Source organism: Ictidomys tridecemlineatus, chromosome 5, assembly GCF_052094955.1.
Source record: "Ictidomys tridecemlineatus isolate mIctTri1 chromosome 5, mIctTri1.hap1, whole genome shotgun sequence".
In the NCBI taxonomy this organism is placed as follows: domain Eukaryota; kingdom Metazoa; phylum Chordata; class Mammalia; order Rodentia; family Sciuridae; genus Ictidomys; species Ictidomys tridecemlineatus.
Genome location: NC_135481.1, coordinates 93,378,178 through 93,384,754, shown reverse-complemented (window position 1 = coordinate 93,384,754; position 6,577 = coordinate 93,378,178). Strand labels below are relative to the sequence as shown.

At 63.1% G+C, this 6,577-nt stretch overlaps 2 non-coding genes across 2 annotated transcripts; both read right to left on the bottom strand.

The window, feature by feature from the left end:
• Positions 1–1,467: 1,467 nt before the first annotated feature.
• Positions 1,468–1,561, bottom strand: Trnay-gua (transfer RNA tyrosine (anticodon GUA)). The gene is made up of 2 exons: positions 1,525–1,561; positions 1,468–1,503 (listed from the first exon to the last, which is right to left on the bottom strand). It is a non-coding gene; the product is annotated as a tRNA-Tyr (tRNA).
• Positions 1,562–5,248: 3,687 nt separating this feature from the next.
• Trnay-gua (transfer RNA tyrosine (anticodon GUA)) lies at positions 5,249–5,342 on the bottom strand. The gene is made up of 2 exons: positions 5,306–5,342; positions 5,249–5,284 (listed from the first exon to the last, which is right to left on the bottom strand). It is a non-coding gene; the product is annotated as a tRNA-Tyr (tRNA).
• Between the last annotated feature and the right edge of the window lie 1,235 nt (positions 5,343–6,577).

Here is a 6,577-nt window from a genome sequence, read left to right as displayed (position 1 = left end):
GCACACTCTCTGGCTGGTCCTCAGCATCTTCTTGCTAGGTTCCGTTTCCAACTAGGCGCTCAAGCCATCAAGCAGCTCACACCCCAATGGTCTGTGTAAGGAGGGGTGCGATTCCGTGCCCTTTGCCAGACAACAGCAGCTGCCCAAGGTCACTCGGCTGCCTGCCTTGGAACCGCCAGCTCCCACTCCCTGGGGAGGGTGGGGGACCCTGAGTTCTGGCCTGACTGGGCTTTTCCTCTCACCCCCCCTCAGCTCACCCCAGGCAGGACGATAGCAACAGGTAGGTGCTTTGGCCACCTTCCCGAGGCGAAGAGCAGAACCTGGCTTGGGCTGGCTCTTCCAGGAGGACCACTGAGTCCTGCTGTGGCTCCAACCCTGTTCCTTCAAGTTCAGGAAAGGTGAGGCTGGTGGCCTGTGGGCGGGAAGGGCACATCCCACTCTTCAGCCCCAAGGGAAAACAGAACACAGGCCACCGCCAGCGCCACCAGGGCACCATGTCACCTAACCAAGCTGGGATGGACATTTCCCTCCCTTGTCCATCCACGCATTCCTCACCAATAGACAGAGAAAGAGAGGAGCAGAGACAGGGGTCAGCGTGGGGGACAGAAATGAAGGCGGGGAGGTGGTGAAAGACAGACACAGAGACAGAGACAGAGGCAGAGATTGATTGCCTGTGGCTGGAGAGATGGAGGCCAGGGAGGGAGGAAAGGAGAGAGGTGGCAGGGCATCATGGAAAGGAAAGAAGATGAAAGAGAGAGGTAGAGGCAGACAGAAAGTGAGAAAGATGGAGAGGGGCAGACGTGGGGTGGGGGCAGGAGGCGAGTGGCTCCTGGCCACCACCCCCCCACCCCCACCCCCCCCCACCCCCGGGCCAGTTGTGGAGAGGGATGGAGCTGGCGATCCCAGGGAGGATGCCAGGGTGATCGCTGAGCGACACATCCATGGCTCTGGACATTTGGCTTTTCCCAAGAGCCAAGTCCATGATGATCCAGGTGGGAAGGGCTGGGTGGCAGGGAAGCCTGCCTGTGTGTTGTCAAGAATCTCAGGCGGGAGGAGTGCCCTGTGGCTGAAAGTGCAGGAGCGGTGGGGGTGTGGCAGGGGCGGAGGCGGCGGCGGGTGGCGGCGGGTGGCGGCGGCAGCGTTAGGGGCCAGGTATAGGGGTGTGGTATGTGGGGGCACGAGTGGTGGGTTGCTTGGGTGAGGAGACCTGAGAGCAGGAACCCCTGCGGGCAGCCGGCGAAGAATGGGCCTTGCCAGAACTGGTGCCTGGCGTGTTGGCGGGCAGCAGCAGGCAGGACTGCTCCTGGGGAGCGCGGGGGAGTTGGGGGCCAAGATGCAAGGGTTGGCGGTGGAAGAGGTGGGCGGTCTGGAGAGGCTGTGCCTGCTCTGGGCTCAGAAGGCAGGATGAGGCTTGCAGGGGCGTGCGGGTGCGGGTGCGTGTGCGTGTGCGCAAAAGCGTGGGGCACTTCCTTCGAGCCGGAATCGAACCAGCGACCTAAGGATGTCCACAGCTGTCTGTCCAGTCTACAGTCCTCCGCTCTACCAGCTGAGCTATCGAAGGGTGCACACCGGCGGGGCCGGTGTCCTCTGCCTTTGTGCAGATGGGGGAGGCGAGCTGGCAGGTCCTGTCCCGGGGTGGGGTCCCATTACAACTGTCCGCCTTCCATCCCAGGGAGCCCTCCCTGCCCCGCCCTGCCCTGCCCAGACAGGCTCAGTCCTTGCCTTCAGGGCCCAGGACCAACACACACGCACGAACACACACATAAACTCACACACACGCGCACACACGCACACACTTCAATGCGCACACACCCCTTCAGCATGGGAGCCCCTGGTATCCAGCGGAAGCCTGGCATGCCCGGGACCTGGTGGGGACCTGGCCGGGCGGCGACCACCAAGACCCGCATCGCAGGGCGCGCAGGGCTCTCTCCTCTCGTGCTCTTGCCCTCTTGCCCCGATGCCAAACCTCTGCGTCCCGCCTTGGGCCGGGGTCTAGGAGGATGGCACTAAGGCGGCCTGAGAGGGCCAGGAGCCCGGCACCAGGTGGAGACTGACCCAGGAGGGGAAGGTTGCCTTCTCCACACCCCTCCCCGCCCGCCCCGGGGAAGGTGGGGGTGTGGATACCGCACGGGTGCGGGTTGGTAATGGAGGAGAACCAGATGGCGCACGCGGAGGCGGCTGCGCGACTAGCACAGCCACAGTCCCCCGCGGTAGTGTCCGGTGGACACCTGGATCCCAACCGACCCTAGCAGCCTGGCCCCTGAAGCCCCGGTCCCGACCGGGTTCCAGGTCCCCGTGCCCCGGCAGACACGCCCTGCTACCCACAGCGCCGGCCCTGCCAGCCGCTCCCTCTTGGGTGCCTTCAGAACTCCTGCACACCACACGTGTGGCGGAAAGGACAGAGGGTTAGGGCAAGTGGCAGCCTCGCGTGGCCCGTCCAGGCCTTGCACAAGCACCAGAGATACTTGTGCCAGGGAGCCAGCCCGGCCAGGGCACAGGAGGGCCCCCCCCTCCTGCCTGTCCTCACCAAATAACTCCACCTGGTCCTGGGCGCTTCCGGGAAAGGCCAAAGGGACCCAACAGAGGCGGCCCAGCTGGGCTGGACTCCTGACCCCGGAAGCAAGGCTTCTCCCACCCAGATGGGATCCCAATTCCGCTGTGCCCTAAATCCTGGCCCTAAATCGCCTCCCTCTCCCAGCCGCTCAGCCCAGATTCCCCCGGGGAGGTGCAGGAGGGCTCCTCCTCCACAGTGACCCAACCAGCCCAGTTTCTTGGGGCTTAGGGGGCGGAGAGGGCCCGCTCGCCCTGGCACAACCCCCAAACCTTCACTCACACACCAACCCCACACCAAACCCACTCCCACCGGGACAGGGCAAGGGCCCAGATGCGGGGGCTTCCCAAAACCTAGTGCTGCTGCTCAGCTGGCTCAGCTGGTCGGGCTGCAAGAGCAGTCTCCAGGGACCCCCTTTCCTCTACCCAAAGCCACAAATCCAGGTGCCAGGACCCAGGGGACAAAGCCCAGGGGGGATACCCAAAGGGCCATTCCTTGTAATTTGGGACCCCACTGCTGGTCTCTGTTCATGGGGTCACTCAAGATAGGGGTTCTCTCTGGCCGCACTACTCTTTTATCCTCCCGGAGCCCTGCGGGCCTCACAGTCTCACCCTGGCACTCCTACTATTGATGCCACTGGCACTTGATCTCTTTCGCTGAGAGAGGTACCCACACAGTGTTGGAGGGAGGGGTGCCTGCAAAGGGAGCCAGGCCACTAAGGAGCCCTCCATGGGTAGAGAGGAAAGACCCTTTGAGTCCTTCAGTTTCACATACCCCACCCCCGCCATTCCTGCAGGATCCCTTGTGTGTTCTCTCTCTCTCTCTCTCTCTCTCTCTCTCTCTCTCTCTCTCTCTCTCTCTCTCCTCTCTCTCTCTCTCTCTCTCTCTCTCTCTCTCTCTCTCTCTCTCTCTCTCTATCTGTATCTCTATCCCTCTGTCACACACACACATACACACACAGAGACAGACACAAATACCTGCACTCCATAAAAGCATTCAAGCGCCCAGGGGAATGCAGGTCCAAGGCTGTCCCCTTTCCCTCCCATTTCCAGGCTGCATTGAGCTGCCCTCCCATGCGGGTTCCAGTGACCGTCCAGTGTGTGACTGGATTTCTCTGCACATCAAGCTCTGGACATCTCTTCTCGGAAAAGGCCGAGATCAAGGGACACTCTGGGCTGTTTGTCTGGCAGCCCGCACCCCATCCCCTCTTGATTCTCCAAAGCCCAGCCCATTGCCTCCTGCACACTCTCTGGCTGGTCCTCAGCATCTTCTTGCTAGGTTCCGTTTCCAACTAGGCGCTCAAGCCATCAAGCAGCTCACACCCCAATGGTCTGTGTAAGGAGGGGTGCGATTCCGTGCCCTTTGCCAGACAACAGCAGCTGCCCAAGGTCACTCGGCTGCCTGCCTTGGAACCGCCAGCTCCCACTCCCTGGGGAGGGTGGGGGACCCTGAGTTCTGGCCTGACTGGGCTTTTCCTCTCACTCCCCCTCAGCTCACCCCAGGCAGGACGATAGCAACAGGTAGGTGCTTTGGCCACCTTCCCGAGGCGAAGAGCAGAACCTGGCTTGGGCTGGCTCTTCCAGGAGGACCACTGAGTCCTGCTGTGGCTCCAACCCTGTTCCTTCAAGTTCAGGAAAGGTGAGGCTGGTGGCCTGTGGGCGGGAAGGGCACATCCCACTCTTCAGCCCCAAGGGAAAACAGAACACAGGCCACCGCCAGCGCCACCAGGGCACCATGTCACCTAACCAAGCTGGGATGGACATTTCCCTCCCTTGTCCATCCACGCATTCCTCACCAATAGACAGAGAAAGAGAGGAGCAGAGACAGGGGTCAGCGTGGGGGACAGAAATGAAGGCGGGGAGGTGGTGAAAGACAGACACAGAGACAGAGACAGAGGCAGAGATTGATTGCCTGTGGCTGGAGAGATGGAGACCAGGGAGGGAGGAAAGGAGAGAGGTGGCAGGGCATCATGGAAAGGAAAGAAGATGAAAGAGAGAGGTAGAGGCAGACAGAAAGTGAGAAAGATGGAGAGGGGCAGACGTGGGGTGGGGGCAGGAGGCGAGTGGCTCCTGGCCACCACCCCCCCACCCCTTCCCCCACCCCCGGGCCAGTTGTGGAGAGGGATGGAGCTGGCGATCCCAGGGAGGATGCCAGGGTGATCGCTGAGCGACACATCCATGGCTCTGGACATTTGGCTTTTCCCAAGAGCCAAGTCCATGATGATCCAGATGGGAAGGGCTGGGTGGCAGGGAAGCCTGCCTGTGTGTTGTCAAGAATCTCAGGCGTGAGGAGTGCCCTGTGGTTGAAAGTGCAGGAGCGGTGGGGGTGTGGCAGGGGCGCAGGCGGCGGCGGGTGGCGGCGGGTGGCTGCGGCAGCGTTAGGGGCCAGGTATAGGGGTGTGGTATGTGGGGGCACGAGTGGTGGGTTGCTTGGGTGAGGAGACCTGAGAGCAGGAACCCCTGCGGGCAGCCAGCGAAGAATGGGCCTTGCCAGAACTGGTGCCTGGCGTGTTGGCGGGCAGCAGCAGGCAGGACTGCTCCTGGGGAGCGCGGGGGAGTTGGGGGCCAAGATGCAAGGGCTGGCGGTGGAAGAGGTGGGCGGTCTGGAGAGGCTGTGCCTGCTCTGGGCTCAGAAGGCAGGATGAGGCTTGCAGGGGCGTGCGGGTGCGTGTGCGTGTGCGCAAAAGCGTGGGGCACTTCCTTCGAGCCGGAATCGAACCAGCGACCTAAGGATGTCCACAGCTGTCTGTCCAGTCTACAGTCCTCCGCTCTACCAGCTGAGCTATCGAAGGGTGCACACCAGCGGGGCCGGTGTCCTCTGCCTTTGTGCAGATGAGGGAGGCGAGCTGGCAGGTGCTGTCCCGGGGTGGGGTCCCATTACAACTGTCCGCCTTCCATCCCAGGGAGCCCTCCCTGCCCCGCCCTGCCCTGCCCAGACAGGCTCAGTCCTTGCCTTCAGGGCCCAGGACCAACACACACGCACGAACACACACATAAACTCACACACACGCGCACACACGCACACACTTCAATGCGCACACACCCCTTCAGCATGGGAGCCCCTGGTATCCAGCGGAAGCCTGGCATGCCCGGGACCTGGTGGGGACCTGGCCGGGCGGCGACCACCAAGACCCGCATCGCAGGGCGCGCAGGGCGCGCAGGGCTCTCTCTCCTCTCTCTCGTGCTCTTGCCCTCTTGCCCCGATGCCAAACCTCTGCGTCCCGCCTTGGGCCGGGGTCTAGGAGGATGGCACTAAGGCGGCCTGAGAGGGCCAGGAGCCGGGCACCAGGTGGAGACTGACCCAGGAGGGGAAGGTTGCCTTCTCCACACCCCTCCCCGCCCGCCCCGGGGAAGGTCGGGGTGTGGATACCGCACGGGTGCGGGTTGGTAATGGAGGAGAACCAGATGGCGCACGCGGAGGCGGCTGCGCAACTAGCACAGCCACAGTCCCCCGCGGTAGTGTCTGGTGGACACCTGGATCCCATCCGACCCTAGCAGCCTGGCCCCTGAAGCCCCGGTCCCGACCGGGTTCCAGGTCCCCGTGCCCCGGCAGACACGCCCTGCTACCCACAGCGCCGGCCCTGCCAGCCGCTCCCTCTTGGGTGCCTTCAGAACTCCTGCACACCACACGTGTGGCGGAAAGGACAGAGGGTTAGGGCAAGTGGCAGCCTCGCGTGGCCCGTCCAGGCCTTGCACAAGCACCAGAGATACTTGTGCCAGGGAGCCAGCCCGGCCAGGGCACAGGAGGGCCCCCCCCTCCTGCCTGTCCTCACCAAATAACTCCACCTGGTCCTGGGCGCTTCCGGGAAAGGCCAAAGGGACCCAACAGAGGCGGCCCAGCTGGGCTGGACTCCTGACCCCGGAAGCAAGGCTTCTCCCACCCAGATGGGATCCCAATTCCGCTGTGCCCTAAATCCTGGCCCTAAATCGCCTCCCTCTCCCAGCCGCTCAGCCCAGATTCCCCCGGGGAGGTGCAGGAGGGCTCCTCCTCCACAGTGACCCAACCAGCCCAGTTTCTTGGGGCTTA